Source organism: Pocillopora verrucosa, chromosome 3, assembly GCF_036669915.1.
Source record: "Pocillopora verrucosa isolate sample1 chromosome 3, ASM3666991v2, whole genome shotgun sequence".
In the NCBI taxonomy this organism is placed as follows: domain Eukaryota; kingdom Metazoa; phylum Cnidaria; class Anthozoa; order Scleractinia; family Pocilloporidae; genus Pocillopora; species Pocillopora verrucosa.
The window spans coordinates 2,632,145-2,644,546 of record NC_089314.1 but is presented as its reverse complement, the minus strand read 5'-3'; the positions used below and the strand labels follow the sequence as shown (position 1 = coordinate 2,644,546).

At 36.8% G+C, this 12,402-nt stretch overlaps 1 pseudogene; it reads right to left on the bottom strand.

The window, feature by feature from the left end:
* Positions 1–1,635: 1,635 nt before the first annotated feature.
* On the bottom strand, positions 1,636–2,666 carry LOC136279331 (histamine H2 receptor-like; annotated as a pseudogene).
* Between the last annotated feature and the right edge of the window lie 9,736 nt (positions 2,667–12,402).

Genomic DNA, 12,402 nt, shown 5'->3' with positions numbered 1-12,402 from the left:
CCAAAGCCAGTCGACAAATTTAGAGGGAGTGCTGAATGATTCATTATCATTATCTTAAAAAGTGACAGCTGACAAAGAAGGCTGGTTGTAATAATTTTCAATCACGCAACTACCAGCGGATGTTTGTTTCTCTTGGATAGCGGCCAGATTGCATCCGTGTCACCTCCACCTGTGATTATTTTAAATATTTTCCAGGCCTATCCATTGTATGACTAATCAGGCACGCTTCCGCAAAGATGACTGAGAAAATTGATAATTTAATTTATCTATAACGGGCGTCTCAACCAACCCATTCGAGGGAAGATCTTTTTCGCCTCCAATTTCCCACCGGTGAAAGATTTGTCAGTAACGTAAGGTGCTTGGTAAATTTATAAACGTGCAGTTCAACTCATTCTGGTAAAACTCACCATACGTTTCACATTTTGTCCAGGAATAAGAGGGAAAGATTTTGCCTGAAAAAGTTTCTCAAATTATCAGCATAAAAACCGGAGGTACTTTTTGTTTTTTATTTCCTAACATGAAATTCTTGCGATTAAGAAATGATGAGTATCCCAAACTTTTCGCCTAAAAGTATTGGTTTCAAGAGAACGAAAGTTACAACTTGACCGAAATCAACTCAGTAATTTGGAGTTGACGATGATTTTGTTTAGCTTCCAAGATCTAAACCTATAATCGAAAGTTTTTTTTTTCCAAGTTTGATTATTTTTAGCCTTGGGTGTTAATTCCTATGAACCTTTTCGAAAGTTCTCATTTGAGCAGCGACCATGAAATCATCTCACGTTAAAGTAAATGAAATACTTAGTCGACGGTAAAATAGCTCAGTAGCAGTTTAATTCTCTACAAAGGTCTTGTTTTTGTTTTCTTCCTTGACAATGTGCAGGGATAATCAAAGATTAGAGTAAACTTTACACAATCCGAAAAAGACAGATTTCTTTAAACATTCTTTGAACGGGAGTTTGTAGAAAAAGAAAATGTTGCTGTGCTGTTAAATTTTACATAAATCCCTACGGTTTACGAAATAAATCGTTAATTTCGAAAATTTACTCAAGGAAACTATACAATACTGCATTTCTTGTGACTTCCCTCAGCAATTTTTATTAGTGGTGTCATCTAATTATTAAAACATGCATTGGGCTTGACTCGATAAATGTAAAACGAAAATGATCTGCAAATGCAATGCAAGCTATAATAATTTATTATTATATAAATAGATGAAAAATGTAAGCTTTTGGTTTGGAAGTGGGGCTCATGTTTGCTGTTATTATTATTTTTCTCATCTCCTCAAAGTTACATTCTTGGCAAATAAACAGACCCAAAAAACTAGCAACTCATCTTTATACATTTATACACTTATTCATCAGTCACAAAGGAGAAAAATCATGGACATTTCTGGGAAGCATGGAAAGAAAAGTGACGAACAAGCTAAACAGCTGTAAGTTTTACCAAATGCATGAAGCCATTTTCTTAAAATGAATTTAGAGAACAAAAAGAAACAAACAGAGCAATGGAACAAACATAAAAAGTCTGTATAGAAAGATGAACATCTAGTGCTGACGGAACGGAATAGATCGAAAAAGCAACAACGACAACAGCAATAAAAAAATCCACTTAAACCTTAGCAAATAGGATGATATTTCAGACAGTTGGAAAGCCAACTACACTTCGACGTTTGTTTCGCCTGTCCAGTAACCCGTCGCCCTTGTCACCAGCTGAAATGGCTTTGTTTGATGCATTCCATGCCCTTTCGTTGCGGCAACGGAGAAGTTTGCGAAATTGCCTTCTGAACTCGCCATTTGTGAAAGTATAAATAAGTGGATTTACTGAAGCACTCAGGTAAGACAAAAAGACTTCAATCAGTTGCACAACTCTAGGACAGGTTTCTGGGGACAAACGCATCCAGAGTGCAAGTGCCCACATTGGTATCCAGCAACACAAAAAGCCAGCGGCCACGAAGACTCGACTAACGCTTATATCCCTCACTGAGCTGTCGTTCATTCTACTGCTTGGCGAGTTTCTGAAGCGTTAAAACTGTGTTCTGTTTATGCTCATGGATTTTGAAAAATATCTCGTAATAACTGAAAATACCGACAGACAACGGTAAAACAAAAAGCAATCTAATAGTGATGTAATAATGAATTATTCGGCTTTCACATTGTTGGGTAAGCAAATGAGCACAATGCAAAGCTTTGGTTAAATTCTATTCTGATCCAATTTGTGACTCGGACAATCAGTAGGTAAAGAGCAAAGGAGAGCCACAAGCAACTCAGCCATCTTAGATCTGCTTGGCGAAAAATCTTATTATAGTGGTACGTCTTCACAATTTTCATGTAACGGTTAAACGCTGTCAAACCAAGGGTTGCCGGGGTAACATAATTGGCAAATACACCAACTGAGCCTTGAATTTGTTATAAAATGTCGCCAAAGTCCCATCTTCCGATGATCAGCGTTGTAAACGTTAAAGGCATTTCTATTGTTGCACACAACAGATCGCTGACTGCCAATGCAATGATGTACAGGTTGGTGGTTGATCGCAGGTTTGGGTTTCTGTATGCTGCTATACAAGCTAGACTGTTTCCAGTGATGCTTATGACATACAGGACCATACACACACTTGCCTCAGTTATGATAACAAGTAAGCCTCGACTTGGTAAGTCTAAGTTTGACATCGTGTCTACCAAATCAATCAATCAAATCAAATCAATTATTTAGAAATAATAGATATAAATATATATATATATATATATACATACATACATACATACATACATACATACATACATACATACATACATACATACATACATACATACATACATATATATATAAATATTATGAGAGGAAAAAACGACGCAACTACATATCCCGACAAGCCTGTTTCGTGAATCGCTTCACTCTTCAGGGGTTTAATTAATAATGAATCGAGTGAAGCGATTCACGAAACCGGCTTGTCGGGATATGTAGTTGCGTCGTTTTTTTCCTCTCATAATATTTATTCTGCTCTGCTTCAACGTATTGAGCACTGTTCCACGCGAAAATCGACTTGCAGACTTCCTACATATATATATATATATATATATATACATATATGAATAGATAAATATGGAAATTTATGCATAATACATAGACAGATTTATCAGTAATATACAGGTATTAAAATTAAGCACCCAGTGGATACACGAGTCGATGGTGTTCTTTGTTTCATTCATCCGTAAAATGTTCTATTCTCAGTTAAATACATATTATTTCTTAGCAGTTTGTTAAGATTTTGACTAATTTATTGCTTTCAGTTAAGGCCCATGCAGGAATTCTAACTGATCACGTGAAATTAAAGCCTTATACGCTAGCGTAGAAGGAGAAGGAGTGATTGAGCGATAGATGCGAGGAGTGAATTTGAGTCCTAACAACTACTTGGAAATTTGCGTTCAGCCGTTTTCTCAATGAATAATTGTAACAACTTTGCATATATAATGCCACTATGAATGATGGGAATGTTCACGGACGGACTCACGGGCACGATAACAAGGCGTCTACGTTGCCTTGGGCATCGTAGACTCAAAAAGAAGAAGACTGGTAGAAGAAGTTGCTAGCTCACCTTCATTGTTATCAGTGTTCGCGACATCTCGACTAACTTTTTCAATTCACAATTATTTACCTAGATCGAATATATCAACCGTAAGCGCCACGTGATTTCTCTGCTTTGGTACTTTGTACTCGATGTTTCTAATCCATGAAAGAAGCTCATTTGCGTATCACATTTGTTTAAAGCTGACGACCGCTTAATTTCAAGACTTCCTTCTAATAATTTCACTTAAGTTTTCTACATAATTTTATTTTTTTGCAACATACACTGTTGGTAGATTTTCCATAATTTTTCTTCTTTCCAAAGAAGATGATTTTCATAAAATTAAGATTCGCATAAAGTTTACTCAGACTCGAATGCAGGCTGTCTATGTATGATTATTTTAGTTGTTTCTCAACTCACGTAAGCCTAATCTGCCCTTTTTTAAATATTTTGTCTGTCCTTTTTTCCAAGAAAGTGAAATTTTCTTTGCTCCAGAAAAACGAAATTTCAAAAATATATCGAGACATAAGAAAGGTTTTCTTTGAGAGATGCAGTATGTATGTTAGTGTAGGACGAGAAAGAATAAACAGCATTCAGGAAAAGCGGGGTTAAACTCAATGAATAACAATGACATGGCAACCATTCGATTTTTGCATTTCAGTGCTAACATGTTCATTTCAAGAAATACTTTCTTTTTTCCAACCATGCTATTTCAAGGTTGTACGTTTTCGCGAAAACTTGGAATCAATTGTCTCCTTAACGAGAGTTATTATCCTCATCTTTCACCTTATACTTTTACGTTTCCTTTTGCTTATTATTTGCGTACAAACGCGTCTAAAATTTAAAGTTTTGAGTTTAATAATTTAAATCGGCAAACGTAAAGACGTTTCTGTTGCTCTTGTTGGTTTTGACTTTTTATTTTTTCAACAGGGCTCTATCTTGCTGACCGTTTCCCCTGTGTTTGATATGAATCAAGATACAAATAAATATGTTATTTGTATTTGGAAAGATATGCTTCAGAAGAAATTAAAATGAAAAGTCATTTGTTTGATGAAATATTCAACAATTTACTTTGGTCACTAAATAACTGTCTCAACATACCTCACCTTCAGGAACTTTCCTTAAGGGATTCTCGGTTTTGCTAAAAAGCTACGGCGATATCACTTAGAATCGAGTAAAGCGTTTGCATCACAAAACCAGCTGTTTTCTAGGAACAAGCAGTCAATAACAAAAGTATAGAACACATTCGGAATAATTATCGGTCCAACATAAAATCGGCACCTTTTAAATTTTTTTAAATTAGTATTTACGCACACGCGCGTGGAAACATAAAGGGTGCGTGGGTTCCTAAACGAACAAAAATCAAAACAGTTACCTTTTGGGCTTTTTGACTCCTCGTCCTCAAGCAAGGCATTTGCAGCGCAAAACCAATTGTTTATAACCTATGAACTGCCGAACAAGGATCGTCTTCTGAATAATTTATGTTCCAACACGGAATAGACACCTGTCATATTTTTTTGTGATAGATGACAGGAATACTAACTGGTCTCAATGACTGAGGGTGCCAAGGGGCTGAATGCTTTTCAAAATCTTGACCACCTTTATACAGATATTGCTATTTCTACTGATTGATTGATTTTACAAGTGATGTCAAAACTTTGCCAAGCGCATCTTTAATTCATTTACTAGGACGATGGGATTAATGGGACTCATTGAAGCACTTAGATTAAAAAAAAGAAGTAAAAAATGAAAACAACAAGCATTGCTACTCATAGACAGGTTTCCGGGAAAAGTGCGTCCAAAGGACAAGTGCCTACCTTCGTATCCAATAACACAAAATCCCAGCAGCTACGAACAACAACACTCGACTAAAGTTTATTCCCTCATTGAGGTGCTGTTCATTCTATTGTTCATGAATTGTGCATGAATTCGAATCCACCATCGCTTAATTCAACTTTTTCCAGGCGTATGTCTTATACGTCATTACTATTCAAAAAGGAATCGAAAATTAAAATGACGAAAACAATTGAGTGATATGAGGATGCTTTTTTGGAGTTTCACCTCACTGCAGGAAAAAAAGCTGTATCCGCTTCCACTTTCCCATTGTTGAAAGACTTGAAGAAAAATTATCATCTCAAGTCGATGATCAACAAATATCTGACGTGCAGCCGAGCTTATCCGTCTCGCCATGGGTTTTAATTTATATTTGAAGAACTTTACCAAAATGGGGATGAAGAAAAGAAATATATCAATAATTTCAAATCAAGGAACTGATAGCACTGAATTATTTAAAGAGTATTTTGATCTTTTAAGAATTTTTCTAAAAGTCTTTTTACACGAGGACAAAAGCCCCACGGTGACTGCAATCAAAAATGCTTCGCAATTTCATTTAATTTGAGTTCGTAACTGTGCACGTCCTCTTTTTCTCTCGTAATCCGGCTGATTTTAGAAACTTTGTAAGTTACTTACTATGTTTGCAAAATGTAAATAAAAAAATATAGGTAAACAATTCTGTACTAGATTTCAATTCAATGAGACAAGAAAACGAAAGAAAAAAAAAACAAATGGACATCAGACGCTGCCCGAGATCTGCCGACTTCGAGTGCGCGCATACGTTTCTCTGTATGCTAAGAAAAAATATGCGAAAGAATACAGAAAATTGCAATGGGATTAGCTGGTTGATTGAATATGATAGTTAGTTTATAAAATGAAAACAAATTATATGTCACAATAACTAAAAAAGCGATAAAAAAAATCTATATAGTACACAGTCTAAAAATGTTCACACAGTTAACAGTATCCTTGTTTAAAAAGATACGTTCTCAGTTGTTTCTAAAAAATATTTACACTACTTACAGCTCCTAGACTTTCCGGAAGAGAGTTCCATAAAAATGGGGCAGCTACAGAGAAAAGCTCTGTCGCCAGTGGTCTTGGCAGATCTAATTGCCGGGCGAGCTAATAAATTACTAAAAAATTTGATCTTAATATAATTAGAATCGCCTTTGAATGATACAATATCTTTAAGGTATGCTGGCGCTAGGCCATGGAGAGCTTTAAACAAGAGTAACAGGGTGAGGAAGATGTGCCTGTAACATAACTGTTTAAGCATGCCATAAGTAGAATCTTGTGCAGACGGTTGGATGCTTGCACGGTCGTACAGTAACAAACGTTCTCGGCTGGATCGGTTACCGGCCCAATTTCATAATTATGCATAGGGCTACGCTCTGAGTGCTCCACTATGGCTATCAGTAGGTGTGGGGACTAGAAATGTGCGCTTGGAGGAAACCGATAGAACTTTCCATAATATTTCCAAACCTTCCTGTATAACCTTCTTGACGTCGCTCATAAGTGCCTTGAAACAGCTACACAACACAGGCCAGTAGGGAAATATTTAATTATTTATATTTGGTTCAATTATTTTCAGGCCAATTACCATGAAATTTGTGCTCAATATTAAAAATATTACGTTTACATATGAATTAACCATTAAGCGTTTAGTAATTCTATAATGTAAACAAACAAACACACACCCACACACACAATTCAAAACAAAACAAAGAGACCGAACCACGAAGTCAACAAGAAATAGAAAAACAATAAAATAACAATTCCATCCAGCTTTCAAAGGATGAGATTGCTATGACCCGAGTCTGCGAGACATAAAAATTCGCTTAGTGTTCTTCCCATTCCACGCAATCGTTTTTAGTTAACGAATTGGGCCCATTCTTACCCTTTCACGGCAGCAACAGAGCAATTTGCGACATTCCTTCCGGAAACACGCCATTGGTGAAAGCGTAACTAGTGGGATTTACTGAAGCACATAAGAAAAAAGATAAAAATTTTAACCAAAGCTGCCCTTCTTGGGCAGGTTTCAGGGGGAAAACGGAAACCAGAGGACTATTGCCCACATTGGTATCCAGGAACACAAAAATCCCACGGCCACGATGAACAGCATTCGAGTAAGATTGGTTTCTCTCACTTGAAATTATTTAATGCACCATCGTTAGTTTCGGTTTGTAACGAAATGACTACATTCTGTGTGATGCTCATTGGTTTTGAGCAATATGTTATAGTAACTAAAAGTACCGATGCACAACGCGGACAACAAACACGCAAGCCGGAAGGTGAGACAGTAATGAACGATTTTTTTTTTTCGACTTTCAATCACTTGGATAAGAAAAGGCGCACAATGACAACGCTTTGAACGAACTTAATTTTGATCCAATTTGTGACGCGGACAATCAGCAGATACACAAGTGCAAGGAAAAGCCACAAGCAACGCAGCAATATCGCGATATCGGGGTGAAAAAATATTATTGTTAGTGGCTCGTCTTCAAACTTTTCACGTAACGGTTCAACGCTATCAAACTAAGGGTGGCTGGAGTCACGTAATAGGCGAATTCAGCAACAAAGCCTTGACTTTGGGCTAACGCGTTGCCAAAGTCCCATTTTCCAACGATCAGCGTTGAAGAAGTTAGCGCATTTCGTTATGGTTGCAAACTAGCAGGTCACTGACTGCTAAGGCAATGATGTACAGGTTGGTAGTGGATCGCAGGTTAAGGTTTCTGTACGCTGCTATACAAACCAGCCTGTTTCCAATGAGGCTCGTAATCTTTAAAGCAAAGCATATGATTGCATCAATTATAACAACAGCTAAGCTGCGACTTGGTAGCTCTAGGTTTGACACTCTTGGCTACCTGAAAAAGCATAATGAATGACTAAATGAACAACAACGGATTTTCTTTCCAATAATTCAGGCAGTCTAAAAAAACTCAATCTTTTTTACAATTACGGAGTTCAAACGTAGTTTGCAATCAAGCATGCGTTGTCAGGTCGGTCATAATGTATGTTTGAGGCGCGTCACCTACCAATCTTTCATACGCCGTTTCCAGTCGTGCATAAAATTAAAATTAACATAAATTTTAGGCAGCCCATGTATGCTCGCAGCTAAATCTTGTTATAAATATATTATTGGAACGCATCGCCATTGTTGCCATTAAGGGTAGAAAGACAACGTTATGTGCAAATTTATTATGAGTTTAGAAAAACTCTTATGTGCGAGTATCTAAATTTAATTATCTGATTATATTACATGCATCAGAAAGAGAAACCTAAGGGTAAGGGATTATGCTTTCGTGGCTGGCTGTTCAAAAACGGAAAGTCGAACAAAATTCATTTCTAATTAAATTTAACTAACCATTTAGGAAAAAAGCTTTGACGTTCAAATAGAAAATTCTGAAGAAGCAAAAGGAACGATATTTGCATCCCATCAGATTATTCAATTTGGTATTCAAATTAGGTTCCTCGTATTTTCATCGCAGGAATGGTAAAATCTATTCAATTCGTACTCGCAACCCATCCAAAAATTTAAAAGTGAACTGATGGCATCCTCTCAGCATTTGGCAAGTAGACAGTCACCATAAATTTATGATTGATTGGTACGAGCCAACACAGCTTTCGACATCCTAGCAGCTTGCTTTGACAAACAAACAACTAAAGTAGGAAAAAAACTGGAATAACTTTTCCGTCCTGTTTTAAAAGATGATGTTTCAACAGCCCACAAAATTCATGCGAATGAAAAAGTCTGCGTCTTGTTCCTCTCGTTCGGGACGAGATCGTTACCAGCTAAACGCAGCAGCTTTCTTGGGCACAATTCTTGAATTTCACGGTGGCCAACAGAGCAGTTGACGAAATTCCCTTCGAAATTCGCTATTTGTGAAAAGCGTAACTAAGAGGGATGATTGAAGCACTCAAATAAAATAAAAAAAGTGACAAGCAATTCTACAATTCTTGAGTGGGTTTCAGGGAAAAAACGAAAACTAGAGGACAAATACCCCACATTGGTATCCAGCAACACAAAAATCCCGATGCCAAACGGGACAACATTCGAGTAAGCTTTACTTCTCTCACTTCGTTGTTACAGAACCATTGTAACTCCCGTTCTGTAGCGATGAGACTACACTATGCTGATGCTCACTGCGTTTGAGAAATATCTTTTAACAACTGAAAATGCCGACAAACAACGGTAAAACAAAAAGTAATCCGAAAGTGGTGCAATAATGAAAGACTTGACTTTCACTGGTTGAGAACGCCAAAGACGCACACTGCGTGCCTTTGCACAAATTTCAATTCGTAAACCACTTTGTGAATCTCGGACAATGAAGCAAGTTGCAAAGTGCAAGGAAAGCCACAAGCAACCAAACCATATCTGAGATCTTTGGGACGAAAAAAAATCTTCTTGTAGGGCTTGTCTTTACAATTTTCACGTAGCGGTAAACGATGTCAAACCAAGGGTCGCGGGGGTAAAATAATAGGGAAATTCAGTAAAAGCCTTGAGAATTGGCATAAGGCGTCGCACAAGACCTATCTTCCGAGGGATCAGAGTGCCAGAAGCTAACAGCATCTTACTAGTCCACACAGCAGAGCGCTTACGCTTAATCAATGATATACAGGTTGGTGGTGATCGCAGGTTTGAGTTTCTGCGATGTTGCCACACAAATCGACTGTTCCAATGATCCTTGTGATGATCAAGGCAATACACAAAACACTTGCCTTGACAACAAGTAAGCTTCGGCTTGGTGACTCTAGGTTTGACATCTTTTCTACCAAAAAGTTTGATCAATAATTTAAAATTTAAGAACGTGAATAAATAAGTCGATTGAATAAATCGATGGACAAATAACACTACAGCTAAACTGGTGGCTGCAGCCGCAATAAGATAGTTAATTGCGTTATTTTTAGAAACCTGGTTAAAACTTCAAAAATTTAACCCGGTAAAAGGTTGGTAAAGATGAAATAAAGGGGCTTTATTTTTGAAAGGCGGAACTGAACTGGGTTATGAAATGGGAGAACGTGACATCATAGGGAAACCAAAAAAAAAAAAAATGCAGACTTCGAGGGCCACGATGTTATTTTCTTCCTTCTCTCTTTCTTTTCGACTTCTTTCTCTGCAATCACGGATTAGATGATCGTCCTTCCGATTCGTTCTACGTTAACTTCTTGGTTACCGCTAACGCAGATTCCGTTCGATAAAAAGCCGAAAAAAGCGATTGATTTATTAGAAGTAACCCGGTTTACTTGTCAAGTGCGGCCGCGGCCAAGGAAAATAACAATATTTTTTTAACTTTCTAATTCCCTTGCAAGCTCCTTCACCGCTCTCAGGTTTTCGCGAAGCGGCGACGGATTTTTTTCTTTTCATTATTTATTCTTCCATTCATCGTTTTTGCACATTTTGTTTCAAACCGGTACGTGATCCACTAGAGTTATTATAAAATACGACAGAAGGGCTGTTTAAAGACTCGAACAAAAATCCTTATGGCCCTTAATTTCATTGGACAGAGACTTAATGAAACTCGGAAACAGCTAGAGAGTTTTGATGAAATAAGCAATAATAATCCTTTCGCTGAAACTGGTTTCATTATTCGTAACGCTTGTGCTCTTTAGACTGCATATACTTCGTTATCTAAGCTATTGTGATGAACTGGTGAAATCACTGTTACCTACTTTGGGCAAGTGCTTTTGATTGACGAAGGCGAGATGAACTAGAAAAGTTCAATTTTTTTTTTTATTGTTACGGACCTTTAATGCACATTTGCAATCGAGTATATAGCTTTAGGTCGGTCGTATGTATGATATGAATCACTTACTGTTTTCCCAGAAAAATTTACTTGCCTGCTGAAGCGTTGTCGTCTCGTCGATTTATCGTTCTCTCTTGGTGACAAAATGCAAAGATATATCTCCAATAATGGACGATATCTTGGAGGAATGAACCACGATATTCGGCGATAATCGATTGCATTATTTTTCATACTACTGTAATATCATATAATACTATTGTCGAAATATGACCATCTAATTTTGAACTAATTTTTGCTATTTAAAAGGTTAGATACTTATATAACTGAAGGTATTCGCGGTAACAATTGAAATAAATGTTAGTTAAATTAATGAGTCAGTCAGTATTGTAGTATATGCATCCTGATACAATCTTGTTCTACAAAAAGAACCTGTGCTACGCCAGATGTGAAAAAACAATTAAAAAACCCTCTAGTGGCACTTGACACTATATTTTGTCATTTGATCTCTTAATGGAATTTGTTGTCAAAAATATTTTAAAAGTTAAGTTATTTTCAACGCAAATCTATTATGGCAATTCCCAATTCTCTTCAGCGGTATTTTTAATCAAGCTTACTTGGCATGGAAAAAACAAGTGTTTGCTTTATACAGACAGACACCTTTATTTAATCTAAGGCTCAGGTGGTGGTTTCTGTTGCTTGAAGACTATTGTTTCCCGCTTGTCTCTCTCGAGCTAAATTAGTGAAACACAATACTTTTTATCAATCCATCCGTAGGAGCCCTGTTTCCCGCTCGTCTCCATTGAGCTAAATAATAATTTATTTTTTATATAAATAGATAAAAAATGGAAGCTTTTGGTTTGGAAGAGGGCTTATGTCTGCTGTTATTATTATTTTTCTCATCTCCTCAAAGTCACATTCTTTGCAAATAAACAGACCCAGGAAACTAGCAACTCATCTTTATACATTTACATAAGTTTACACTTATTCATCAGTCACAAAGGAGAAAAATCATGGACATTTCTGGGAAGCATGGAATAAAAGTGACGAACAAGCTAAACAGCTGCAAGTTTTACCAAATGCAAGAAGCCATTTTCTTAAAATGAATTTAGAGAACAAAACAGCAATGGAACAAACATAAAAAGTCAGTAGAGAAATATGAATACTAGTGATGACGGAACGGAATAGATCGAAAGAGCAACAATGACAACAGCAATTAAAAAAATCCCACCTAAACCTTAGCAAAAGAGGGTGATATTTCAGACA